This window comes from Nansenia antarctica, assembly GCF_963989245.1.
Source record: "Nansenia antarctica genome assembly, chromosome: 8".
NCBI lineage: Eukaryota > Metazoa > Chordata > Actinopteri > Argentiniformes > Microstomatidae > Nansenia > Nansenia antarctica.
In genome coordinates this window covers 29,245,718-29,260,156 of record NC_137678.1, presented here as the reverse complement: position 1 = coordinate 29,260,156, position 14,439 = coordinate 29,245,718, and positions in this window count along the sequence as shown.

The window sequence follows — 14,439 nt, the reverse complement described above, 5'->3', positions numbered from 1 at the left end:
TCTCTCCCTCCACCCGCTGACATTTGGCTCAAAGCTTATTGATTTGCGCCCAGAAGAAGAGCACACAAACAGAGAGACCGTGGGGTAAAGGGAGCGCGAGCACATATACAGTATACCGCAATCTCATTTTGTTTCGTTTTGGGGGAAAATTGTTGTTCCTTTTATTGAACGAAGTTCTTTCAGTGAGAAAGGTGTAAGCACATTTTCAATCCAATCAGGCAGAAGGCCAGAAGAAAATTGCGCCGAAGAATCTGTCCCCAAATACTGTTCGTACATAGTACATCCAAATGCATATTCACAGCTTACACAGGAACACAAGAGCTCACTCAAGACTAAAGCTCATATAATTGCAGGTGCTTGATTTATGAGCTTAAAGACATCTCTCATAAAAGACATCTTTCATATGACAACTATGATGGATTTTCATTGAGTGCCTTTAAGTAAACACAAGTGGTTGACATCGCTTGCTGTATAACATTCATCTGCAGGATTGCAATTCAGTATGTTTCAGTGGAGTCAACATTTCTTAACAGCTTTACCTAGAGTGACACCATCAAAAGATTCAGATCTTAAAAAACATTCATAGAAACATCTTTGAATAGAAGATTCTTTCTTTCAGCGTCATGTATTTCCATCTTTTAAAACAAGTTGAATAAGATCAGTATTTCAACTGATTTCATCAAAGTAGGAAACAACATCAAGTCGCCCTGAACATCTTTGAATGTTTCGACTACTGTCGACGGTTTTGGATACTGCAGTTGAACTGACATCATGATATCAAAAATGACAAACGTTAATGCAACGTAGGCTGTGTCGCAGTTTTGTAAGAGGTAATCAAGGCTTGGCTTTGAGAGGTTGTTGTGTCTGTACACAGACATCTGTTGTGCACTGAAGTTCCCAGACAATGGTCAAAGGGAGGAGGTGGGTGAGTCATTGCGAGACGGAGTTATACAACAAGCAAAAGGTAACGGTGATGAGAACTGTGTCTGAGAGTGAACTCTGTGTGTGTGTGTGGGTCGTCAGATCGGCTAGATCGTAGGCGAGAGCGTGTGTGAGGCATAATTGAATGTGTCTCCGTTCACCTTGATGACTCCAATGTATCTCTCTCTCCTGTGCACCTGCGTTTCATTTTGTTGGCTAGTAACCTCCTGATAGGTATATGGGGGTGGGCAAATTTGAGTAGCATGCATGCCCGCACTGGGGTATAAATAGCCCATCACTGTCACCACTGAGCTGGATGAATGGAATATGAATGACAGTCATCCAATAAGCTGCCGTAGAAATAAGGTCATACTCATAAAAAGCTTTTTTTGGGTTCTTCCCTAATCTTGAAGGGCTCTAGCTGCCACCGCTAAAAGGTGAGGGGCTTGAATAAGACACTGTTCATCAGATCCTCTAAAGATCACACCCCTGTTGTCGCAGGGTGGCAGGCTTTGATGTGCGGCCCAAGCCTCCCATACGGAAAATCCCCTGCTTCCGGATTGTTCTCTCTTGTTTTGTAAAGTCACCTGGATTGCATACATTCATTAGAGGCAACATTATGGAGATGAAAATAGCGTGAGCGTATGCATAATGTAGCAATATCTCAACTTAAGACTGGTGGGGTTGGGGTGATTGGGGGGTAGGGGTGGGGTGGTGGGTGGTGGGTGGGTTACATTCAACCAGTTCCGAAATGCCTTACTCTCGACAGGTCGGTTATGTATAATTGGCTCTGATCCATTTAATATCTGAAATGAGGGAAGAAAGATTGATGAATCATAAATAATACGCGAAGTGAATGGCAATCAATGCCTTTGTGTCGGAGTACAGTTTTTTTTTCTTTTTTTAATGGCGCTGGAATCGGACGCGTGTAAATATGGCATGCATAATCAACGTGGGGTATAGGCACCCTCCGAGGAACTCACTCAGTCAGAAGGAAACCGCCATAAATGTTATTTCTTTAATTAACTTGTAAGCTATCAAAAGGGAAACCATGTGTTTTCCACATAGTTAGCCAACGTAAAAAGCCCTCCCCCCCCCCCCAATAAAATCAAGAGAAAAGCATTCCACAGCACCATACAGGGAGGAAAAAAAACAATTAGAAAGATAGCGAAAAAAAGAAAGACAGAAACAGAGATAGAAGACGACTCTTTCCGCCTCACAAAGAAGATCATTGGGAAAATGCTAATTAAGAGAACAGATATGAATAGAGATGAGGCCTATTCCTCTGTAGGAGACGAATACATTTACCTCTCATTTGCATACAAATAAACAACATTAAAATGACTGTATTCAGTTGAACATGCTATATACACACTCATATAGCGGGAAATCCATTTGTAGCTCGTTATATTTAGGCTATCAGGGTAGGCAGACTTGGCAGTTTGAAATGACAAATAGACAACACCAGTCATGTGTTCTGTCTCATTGGTTTGTCTAACTATCCATCTGCTAACATTTGATATGACTGCTCTTATACCTTATGTAGTAATGTGTTAGCTACTTGAGTAACGGCATTGTGACAATTCACTATTGCATAGAAATTGTGCAATTGATTTGTAGTTGCATTGTGATGAAAGGTCTACACTTTATTCCATCTGTGTAGTACAACCCCACTCTCCGATGTAATTACTATGTAACAACATGGTAATACAATGTTGATTATTACAGCTTCATTGCATATTGTCGGTCAAAGAACGTAGTAAAGGGCTACTTGTTTTACCAGTTGGCTGAGATACCTACTTAAGAGACATCAGAAAAGTTAACACGGGAGAGAGGCCATTGCACTGCTCCCAGTGCGGGAAGAATTATAATCAGTGCTGCAACCTGATAAAACAGCAGAGAAAGCATCATGGTCCAGACATTGACAGAGTTCTGTTGAGTTCCCATGCGTTCTGGTGGTGAAGAAAAGATGTGATGGTGAAAGAAGAGGAAGGAGAAGACTAAGTGGCGGAGAGAGAGAGAGAGAGTGACAGAAGACAAAGCGGAGGAGGAACATGTGATGGTGAAAGAAGAGGAAGAGGAAGGAGGAGAGGGAAATGGAGGGCTCTACTTTCCTAGCGGAAACACAGCCCAGTTGGTAGGAGGCCAGAGTCTGTGGTTATCCTACACTACAGGCTCATTGTGATGCATGTGACGGAATGAGATATTGTATCAAACACGTGTGTATCCTCATACCAATTTCTTAGTACATTCCATGCATCACAATGAGCCTGTCGTCCGATGCCTACCTCGCCCACCCTCCCCTGCACTCCACAGATAACTGGACACTCATGTTCTCATGATGGCTGGTTGAAGTGGTGAAGAATACACAGGAACCGTTGTGCGCGTGTGTGTGTGTGTGTCTGTGTGTGTGTCTGTGTCTGTGTGTGTGTGTGTGTGTGTGTGTGTGATGTTGCAGTATGTGCTCATTGTTTGAAGATGCTGGCTCCACCGTGGGGACCCCTGTGGAGATATTTGCTCCTGTTCTTAACGGTGCCGGGGTCGACCAGCGCCCCCCCCCCCCCCCCAATGATCAAAAGCAAACGTCTGTCTTTATGGCGAGTGGTTATGTTCTGTCTCCTCTGGTGTCCAGTGCTGTTTCCAGGTGGTCCCCATAGCGACACAGAACCCCGCCTCCGACAGGTTATGTTTTTTAGTACCTAGGAAAGATTTGGCACGGCCCATCTCCATAGGCACTGCCCCCCCCACACCCTCCACCAGGGTAGCAGGTAGGGAGGGGGGGGGGGGTGGACAAGGTTTCTAGCACTGAAGGGCAGAATTTCCCAAGCCCTCTGGAATAGTTTTTTTTCTTCCCATGAGATTCCAAAAATGATGTCACTGCAAGGCCTCCAGGCTGGCCGGGGGGGGTGTCGGACATATCCAGAGGATTCAGTTGCGTGCGCGGCGGTGTCGTTGGCATGCCGCGGTGGTGTCATTGACATGCACGGTGGCACCTGGAACAAACCGACGGATAGACAGAATCTCTTGAACTGGCTCACAGGCAGATTGCCATTCTCACGCTGCATTAGGTTGTTTCCCTTTACCTGGCTTGAGGTTTGGGAGACAAGCCTGCTGCATTCAATTCATTTTCTATTTGCTTTGGCTGTTTTATTCAGTCGGGCAGTGAAAGCAGGTTATTTACCAGTAGCTGTTTAGTTTGGACATTGTGACACCACAAACATGTCGGGTGTTCTATTTGTTCTTATGTTGGCCTGCAGTAAACACAGGTTATTTTTCTATGGAGTGTTCTGAATAGTTTTTTTCCGTGAAGGTGTTTCATCCTCACGCCATGCCATCATGGTAAAAACATAACAAAACGGATTAAACACCTTCAAATGTCATTGAGTTAATTAATGACTTGTAATTGAACTATGCCGGAGAGATAATTCTAATTATTGACATGTAAACTACATTTAACGGACATTAAACTACATTTCATAATACAATGTAATCAACAAAGATGACAAGTGGTTTCAAAATGGCTGCTAATACAATTAAAACTGTCATCGTGCTTCTCTCTTATGTGAACGTGCGGTGGTGGTGTGACAGGTGGATATCCAACTAATTATTGAGCAAATAGGCATGCAACGCCATGACTCACACATTAGCATGCACAGCCTCATGTCCTGCCCTTGTCAGTCAAGTGGAAGTAAACCGTTTCTGAAATATAATAATTGTTTAAGCTTCGCTGACTAGAATACCACCAGCAACCAACAGGTCTGTGTGGAAGGACTGAAAGAGGCGGTGAAGCAGAAGGGGAGTAGTAGTGTGACTGAGGTCACTCCTAATTTACTGGCATATCTTCTGTCTTTTTGCTGCCTGCTCTGCTGAACTGCTTATGCGTCGTGCCCAAACAGCTGGGAGAACGTTCCGCTCCGGAATACAAGATGGCTGCTGTACTTTGGCTATACACCTCCGCATTTATGAGGTAGACAAGTATTATGTCACAGTCAAAGTCAAACACACATAGACACTATACACCCACCATGCACATGAGTACTGTACACACACCCACACACACACACACATGCACACACACACACACACACACACAATATAATATAATTTCCTGATTTTGACCTAAGTATTACATAATCTATGCAAAGTATACTAATGAGGAAAGGTTGCATGACTGCACCATGGTACTAGATGACTTTCTGGACATCACAAACTTGCATATTGACTCAAATTGCACACACTCACACACACACACACACACACACAGTCATCAAACCTTGCCCACCTAAAGTCCATCACAGACCCTCTCCTAGACCCCATGCAGTTCGCGTATAGAGCCAACAGGTCCGTGGAGGACGCAGTCAACATAGCCCTACACCATGTCCTAAAACATCTGGACACGGCCGGGACCTACGCCAGAATCCTGTTCGTTGACTTCAGTTCGGCATTCAACACCATCTTGCCACCCATACTGGAGTGTGGGCTCTCTGCACTGCAGGTGCCTGACTACACCTGCAGGTGGATCACGAACTTTCTGTCCAACAGGACCCAGCGGGTGAAGCTCGGGAAGTCCATCTCTGAGCTGAGGACCATCAGCACCGGTTCCCCGCAGGGCTGCGTCCTGTCTCCCCTCCTGTTTTCCCTCTACACCAACTGCTGTACCTCCAGCCACCAGTCGGTCAAGCTCCTCAAGTTCGCGGACGATACCACCCTGGTAGGGCTCATCTCCAAGGGGGATGAATCTGCTTACAGGAGCGAGATTGACTTGGTGGTCTCCTGGTGCACCCGGAACAACCTAGAGCTAAATGCTCTTAAGACAGTGGAGCTGATAGTGGACTTCAGGAGGAACCCACCCCCTCCCTCTCCAATCATACTGGGAGGCACTCCAGTCACCACAGTGGAGTCATGCCGCTTCCTTGGGGTGACAGTCTCTCGGGACTTGAAGTGGGGGCCCCACAACGACGCCCTCACAAAAAAGGCCCAGAAGAGACTGTTTTTCCTGAGGCAGCTCAGGAAATTCCACCTTCCTAAGACCACGCTGGTGAACTTCTACACGGCCATCATTGAGTCCATCGTCACCTCCGCCATCATCATCTGGTTCCCCGCTGCAGCGGCCAAGGACAAGGCCAAGCTGAAGCGGGTGATACGCTCGGCGGAGAGGGTGATTGGCTGCCCTTTGCCCCCCCTTGAGGCCCTGTTTAAAAGTAGGGCTTTGGGGAGGGCCAGGAAGATCATGGCTGACCCCGCACACCCAGGACACGGTCTCTTCGCCCCACTCCCCTCAGGCAGGAGGGTGCGGTCCATAAATACTGTGAAGGTCCGACATACAAACAGCTTTTTCCCCACAGCCATCCGGCTCCTAAATGCCGCTGCCCCCCCCCCCCCCTGACCTGACCCCTATCTATCTACCCTCCCTCCACCCCCACCCAGAGAGCCTTGCACTGTCTGGATATGAACACTTGAACACTTGAACACTTGATCTCTGCACTTTATATTTATATTAATTTTGACTCTTGCACTTTGATGTTGGTTTGCACTGTCTTGTCCTGTCTTGCACCTGTCCTTCTGTAAACCGTGCTCCATGGTACCAAACCAAATTCCTAACATGTTTACATGTCATGGCAATAAAAGTCTTCTGATTCTGATTCTGATTCTGAACAATGAGGATATTCTGTACTGATCTCAGCCCTTAGAGAGGAGGGAGAGTGAGGGAGAGAGGGAGAGAGGGAGAGGGAGAGAGGGAGAGAGAGAGGGAGAGAGAGAGAGAGAGAGGGAGAGAGAGAGGGAGGGAGAGAAAGAGAGAGGGAGAGAGAGAAAGAGAGAGGGAGAGAGAGAAAGAAAGAGAGAGAGAGAGAGAGAGAGAGAGAGAGAGAGAGAGAGAGAGAGAGAGAGAGAGAGAGAGAGAGAGAGAGAGAGAGAGAGAGAGAGAGAGAGAGAGAGAGAGAGAGAGAGAGAGAGATTAGCTGTCAATGCCAAAGGAATAATGACATTACCCTGAAGGCAGGTGCTGGCCACTTTAAAGATTCAATTACCACGTTTGAGATGAATATAAAGAACGGCCTTGGAAGACAGAGGCAGGCAGATGTTTGTACTACTGCCTGTTGTTCCACGGCTAAGTACACAGTTATTGCATAATTAAATCAAACTCATGTTTATCATTTGCGAATGTATTGACTCAGGTTTGACAATGTCTTGTCTGGGCTGTGCACAGTCTCACACACACACACACACGCACACACACACACACACACACACACACACACACATGCACACACACACACAGGCACACGCACACGCACAGGAACAGGCACACGCACACTTACGCATGTCGTCACACACCCACAGAGACACATACACACACACATACACACACATACACACACACACAGGCACACACACACACATGCACAGGCACACAGGCACACACACATGCACAGGCACACACACACAGGCACACACACATGCACAGGCACACACACACAGGCACACACACACACACACATGCACAGGCACACACACACAGGCACACGCACAGGAACAGGAACACGCACATTTACGCATGTCGTCACACACCCACAGAGACACATACACACACATGCACAAACACACACACACACACACACACACACACACAACACCTCCGCCACCTGGCCTGGGACTGAGTTCAATGGGAAGAGAGAGACACAGAGCCCAATCTAATCACATCGTTTGGCTCCAGTAATTGAATCTTGTTAGACGGAGAGGCAGCGCAACAGGCCTTAAAGGAAGATCTGATTTGAATATTCAGAGCCCCGATAGAGGCCAAGCCAAAACAACTAAATGGGATTACACGCCGGGGGCGACCACAGACACAAGGCTAAATATATGCTGAACATAAGGTGATTATATGTCATTGAAGCAACAGGGGAGACAATGTTAAGTTGATAAGCAGCGTTATCTCGGGTTGTCATACAACGCCCTTTGAACAACGAGACCAGAACCTGTGGAGTGATAATGAGACAATGACACCTCCAACAATCATATCGAATCTGATTTCATGTGAATCGACTGTATTAAACAACACACTCTGATGCCCTGGAGTGTCGGGTGACAACGCAACGTCGCCGGTTGGAGAGAGATTGAAAACGGGATCGTTTCGCTCCGCCGGGTTAGACGCGTGACTGCCGACTGATCCGGGAAAAACCTTGGATACCTGTTTGGAATGAATGATGTCTATTCCACCAGACGAGGGCTTCCTAAACCTCAACCCTCCATCGGAATATTCCAGAAACAAAACCCCCAAAAAACTCCTGGACTATAGGATGCACTTTTGGCCCGTACCGCCAAACTATGAAAACATAAACAACCATACTGTTCGCCCTGCGGAAACACAAACTATTAATGAGAGCGAAAATGTGATTCACCACCAACCCCAAAGCAGATGGCCCTCCTGCCCTCTGCGTGTCAACTCTGTCCCGGCTCGGACAACCAAACAAACCGCCTGGCTGCTGTTTCCGTCACCCTATCCTCTGTGCTGTGCCTCCTCAAGAAAAGAAAAGAAAAGAAAAGAAAAGTCTGATAAATATTAATGTTGGCTCTCATGCAGGGCCGCGGTGTCACTCACGGCCAAGCGGTCCTCACGGCCAAGCGGTCCTCACGCGGGATAATGAAGCCGGTGGGAGACGGGGGCGAGAGGAGGCCGGTGCCACCCCCACGGCTCCCTGGCCACCCCGCCCCTGTTGATCCATAATTCAGGACCAGGGGATGGAGACAACCTGGAGCTAGCCTCGTAACCCTGGGAGACGAATGGTGATGCTGATGTACAGGAGAGCGCAGACACACACACACACACACACACACACACACTCAAAGGAGCAAGCACGTACAGTACAGTACAGTATACACACACATTTTAAATGCTTTATTTATGTCCACATAAATACAAAGTGCATTAAGGACATTATCAGTGCAATCAGTTCATTGGGAGACATTCATTAAACGTTTGTGACTGTACAGCAACCATCGTACACATACGATTTTAACACAGAGGATGTTTAAAAAACACACACACACACACACACACCAGTACACTAATAACAAAGGATTTACCACACAACAAACACGCCTTGTTTCCTATTTGTCTTCGGACACTTTCCCAGCACCACTCATACATCATACAGCAAACACGCCAACCGCAACATGCACATCCCCACGGCGTACATAAGATATCACAGCTCTTCAACAACAACAACAGCTGCATAGATCTGTGTCGAGGGTAGTAGAAACGTCCTAACTGAGTGACAGAACGGCTGACACACATGGATGTACTACCAACGGATGTGGCCGTGACGTGGGGAAGAGTGATCATGCGCGGACAGACGGACATCAACAGTCCCGACCGTCTGTCATGACATAAGGGACACGGAGGACATGTGTGACAACCCACGTCTAGGAGAACTCTGACCTCCGACCCCTGACCCCCTGCTGTTGCGCTACAGCCTGGCGCCAGAATGTTATTCAACAGATTCATAAATGGGTTCTATTAGAGACGAGGTCGATGCACGGCGGCTACAGAGGGCCTTCTTAACGAGACATCTAGAATTCCTCTGTGAGTACCTCTTGAACTAAACTTGACCACCTCTACCGGAGCGATAGGAGTATCCCTCAAGTGGGTGTGAGTGTGTCTGTGTGTGTCTGTGTGTGTGTGTGTGTGAGTGAGTGAGTGAGTGAGAGAGAGAGAGAGAGAGAGAGAGAGAGAAAGAGAGAGAGGTTTGTTAGTATACTAAAGCAGACGTGTGTATGTGTGTGTCTGTGTCTGTGTCTGTGTCCGTGTCTGTGTCTGTGTGTGTGTGTGTATGTGTGTCTGTGTCTGTGTCTGTGTCTGTGTCTGTGTGTGTGTGTCTGTGTCTGTGTCTGTGTGTCTATGTCTGTGTCTGTGTGTCTGTGTCTATGTCTGTGTCTGTGTCTGTGTCTGTGTCCGTGTGCCCGTGTGTCGTGCGTGCTCATCCCCATACACATGAAAAACCTGCATATGTGTACCGTGTGTGAGTGTGTGTGCGTGCGCGCGCGTGTGCACTTACATTAACATGCGTGTATTGTATAACCTTTCCGTCCGATCGGAAACAACCCCCCTGTCTCTCCCTCTCTCTCCCTGAGCGTCAATAACACTTGTGCCGATGCAGCGGGACGGGCTGGTGAGTGGAGCGGCGGGCCAAAGGTCCACCGGGGCCGGCCGGTTCAGATTGATCAGAGGTCCTCTTCTTCCATCCCCATGAGAGGCTCTAATGGAGCTGTCACTGCGCCATGTCCTTGCTGTCCAACAGCCCCGGCTGTCAGATATGATGACACTCACAGTGCCATGACTCAGCACTTTTTATATATACAGTATTGCGCCCCACTCCACCCCTCCACCCCCACTCGACCTGCTGGCCAGCCAGCCAGCCACCCTCCTCTCCTGTCTCCTCTCCTACTTTACTGGCAGAGAGGGGTGTCAGATAGGCGTTCGAGGATGCAACTCGTTGCAACACTCACTAGCTAGGATCGGAAAAACTCATCCTCCGCTGTCGTTATTTAATGGTCTGTGATGATCATGAATGTTGCTCTGTAGCGGAGGATTTGAAATGATATAACACAATTCTGAAGGCGTTAATTCAACAACTTTCAAGGTCTTCCACGGTCTGTAGTTTAGGCCTACGTAGGATTTCATGAAAGCACTTACTCTCTCTTCCAAAGCCAGGAAATATGTGCAGAAATGCCATGATGCATTTCCTCTTTGCCCTTGACAAGTAAATACAAAGCAACGTGAGTTGTGTGTGTGTGTGTGTGTGTGGGGGTGTGTGTGAGATTGTGTGTGTGTGTGTGTGTGTGTGTGTGTGTGTGTGTATTTGACGCTTTTGTCCTTCAGGTGTGTGTGTGTGTGTGTGTGCGTGTGTGTGTGTGTATTTGACGCTTTTGTCCTTCAGGCCTTCATAATGGAGATCTGAGGCGTTGGGTCGTGTCATCCTCATGTCCCCCCCAAGGCGGTCAGGAACGCACCGACTCGCTCGCTCACTCATCATTAAAACATGATCGCTAAAATGAGGTGAAGTTAATCACCAGCATATTACCATATACTAATTAACAGGAGCCAGATAGGCAGTTATGTATGCTGGGAGAAAAAATCTATACTGTGATGTCATCAACTTTTGATGGCATTGAGAAGGCATTGAATCGGATATTAGCATTAGCAAACCTGAGGAAAGTAGCTACTTTACTCAATTGAGTTGTCGCTAGCTAGCTATAGTAGGTTAGCTAGGTTCTTTAGGGCGTTGTACAGTCTAACTGTGTCATGAGGGTGTTATGAGGATAATCTCCTTGTAAGGAACAGAGCTATCACAAATTGGTTGGCCAAATAGTCTACTGGAAGCCCCATAGGGCTCCATAGTAAACCCAGAAATGTAGATCCTTATGAACTTTTATGATTGAAATGTTATCTATAGGCCTAGTGGATGAAATTCAACTTAGTTGCTAAGAGTTGCAAGTTGGGCAATTTGAGTAATTAGCATATTATGCAATATGCAAGTTTGTGATGTCCAGAAAGTCATCTAGTACCATGGTGCAGTCATGCAACCTTTCCTCATTAGCATACTTTGCATAAATGATGTGATACTTAGGTCAAAATCAGGAAATTAGGGTTAGTAAGTAAGTAAGTAAAGCTTTATTTATATAGCGCCTTTCGTACATGAAATGCAACTCAAAGCACTTTACAATAGAGGTTAGGGCTATATTCTTGCTTTTAGTCAATTTAGAAAGGTGATTTTGATCTATGTTATTTTTCATTATACTATTAGTATTTTATGAGAAACAAAGACGGACTCCACCGGCGTCACCTGCTACTCTCCACTTGACCACTTGACCACTTGACGCCCACACACCCGGATACCGTGCTCACAACCCTTGTCTACCTTTGAGAAAGCACTGAAGAGCTTTGGCATGAAGTATCACACACACATCACACTCGACCTTCAGCTCTCCATCGTGGCGTGTCTCATCCAGCGGAGTGACCCAGTGGCGATCGAAGTCTGTCACCATCCATCCCGGCGTGATGCACACTCTGATGTAATTCCTTGGCTGCATCGGAACCTCGATGAAGGACACGGAAGCACTGCTGGCAGTGGCAGTTGGTGGAATCGTGCATATCGGATGCTTGTGGCTGGCCTCAAGATCCAAGATCTTCTGAAAGATGGACTGCAGACTGATGCTGCTATCGCAGGATATCTGGACAAGGCATGTGAGCCCCCTACAGGCGGTGCCGCATCAATATGCCGACGGACCGTTGTGCCGACAGCCCTCCCTGCATGTGAATGCTCTCCGCTTCTCTGTTATGGTACATGTGGGAAGACGGTACATGTGGGAAAACTACAGTTAGGGTTAGGTGCTACGTCGACTTGGTACATGCTGGCATGTCTAACCCTAACCCTAACCCTAACCCTAGTTTTCCCACATGTACCGTCTTGTCAGCTCTTGCAGAAATCCGCTAATAAACTGTCGGCATCGTGGTCCGTCGGCATCGTGGTCCGTCGGCACAGCGGGTGGGCCCCCTACAGGCAGGCTCTGGGTGGACAGCCTGGTTCGTCCCGCCTTCATCGCGCTTTGTTTCCTTCGCGCAGAGAGAGAGAGAGAGGGAGACTTCCTCCTACAGCAGCACTGCCTCAAGTGGATGCTCCTGTACTTCTTCGCTGCTGGGCACCATAAATACGCACGGTACATCACCTGGTACCTCAGGATGGTGTAGAACCTTCCGTTGAGGCCAAGCAAGGACCGTTTAGCTTGGGCTCACGTCTGCCGCCACTCTGACAGTGGAACTGTTGTACCTGCTGACCAGATTGGCGAGCAGACTTACATTAAGGGGGAAAGGACAAGGTGGGTTGAAAGGCATCTCAAACCAATGAAGAGCCAGTTGAAAGGCATCTCAACCAATGAAGAGCCAGTTGAAAGGCATCTCAACCAATGAAGAGCCAGTTGATAGGCATCTCAACCAATGAAGAGCAAGTTGAATGGCATCTCAACCAATGAAGAGCAAGTTGAAAGGCATCTCAACCAATGAAGAGCAAGTTGAAAGGCATCTCAACCAATGAAAAGCAAGTTGAATTGATCCACAGTTCCCATCCCATTCGTTCCCATGTTTCCTAGACAGTGGAGGAAATGTCCACAAGTCAAGACACACCAGAGGAATCCAGAGGAGGAGGAGAATGCACACGTGGATGGAAATGAGAAGCAGAGTAGACGGAAATATAGAAGCAGAGTAGACGGAAATATGATGAGGAAGGTGAGACAAGACGAGGGCTGGATCAAAGGGATCGTGAGAACATTGTGGAGTTCCAGAAACATTCTCATCCACTGAAAGAGAATCAGCAAATCCTGTACAATATAGCGAACGGACAGGTGGCTCCAGACTCTGTGAATGTGCAAATGGTAAATGGACTGCACTTATATAGCGCCTTTTTTGCTGCTCCAAAGCTGCTCCAAAGCGCTTTACAACGGCCTCTCATTCACCCATTCACACACACATTCACACACCAATGGCGGCAAGCTACCATGCAAGGCGCTGGCCTGCTCACTGGGTGCAATTTGGGGTTCAGTGTCTTGCCCAAGGACACTTCGACATGTGGCCAGTCGGGGCTCGAACCGCCGATCTGCCGACCTTGTGATCATTAGGCGGCAACTCTACCTCCTGCGCCACAGCCGCCCCAGAATGCAGAATGTGCAGAATGCTCTTCAGATACGGTGAAAAACAGAGCAAAGGTTGTGCCGCTTCTCTTCCAGGAGGCTTCCGTAGCGCCATTGAGAAGAGAGTCAAAACCATGGAGGTGATGAAAAAAGCTGTGATGGTCAAAGGCAAGCCCATCTACGACATGGTGGCCCTTACCGCTCGACTAACTAGTCGTGGGGCAGCGTCGCGGCATAGAATTGAAAGACGTTTTTGATCATGAGCTCAGCCCTGTTCCACCATCGCTCATCAACGAATTTGGTTGTCTGAGGAAGAGCGACAAACCGGTCCTCGTCAGGAAATTGGGAGTACCTGATGAAAATGCTCCACTTCCCAATGTTGTCCTAGTTGATGCAAGTCAGCTGCTCTACCACATTGTCTGGCCTGTGGCAGGTACGATCAGGGACATCGCCTCTCCAAAGCCTACACTGCAGCAGGAGTTGATGAGACTCTCGTCATCTTTGACCGTTACAATGACGAGCCCAGTGCCAAAGATCATGAAAGGAGAAGACGAGCAACTGAGTACAAGCTGACGATCAACACACCCCTTCCTGGTCGAGAAGCCGTGGTGAAGAGCACATCGAACAAGACACAGCTATCGCGCCTTCTGTGCACATATTATGACCTCATTGCTGATAAAATCCTGTTTGGGAACCACAAGGACTGCATTGTCAAGCATGAGGCGGCTGAGGCATTAGCTACATGCTAGAATACACAGGTGGTGAGTCCCGAAATGGATGGTGTCCATAAAAGCCTCTGCAACAACAGTAATTCAAGAACAGCAAGTGCCTTGA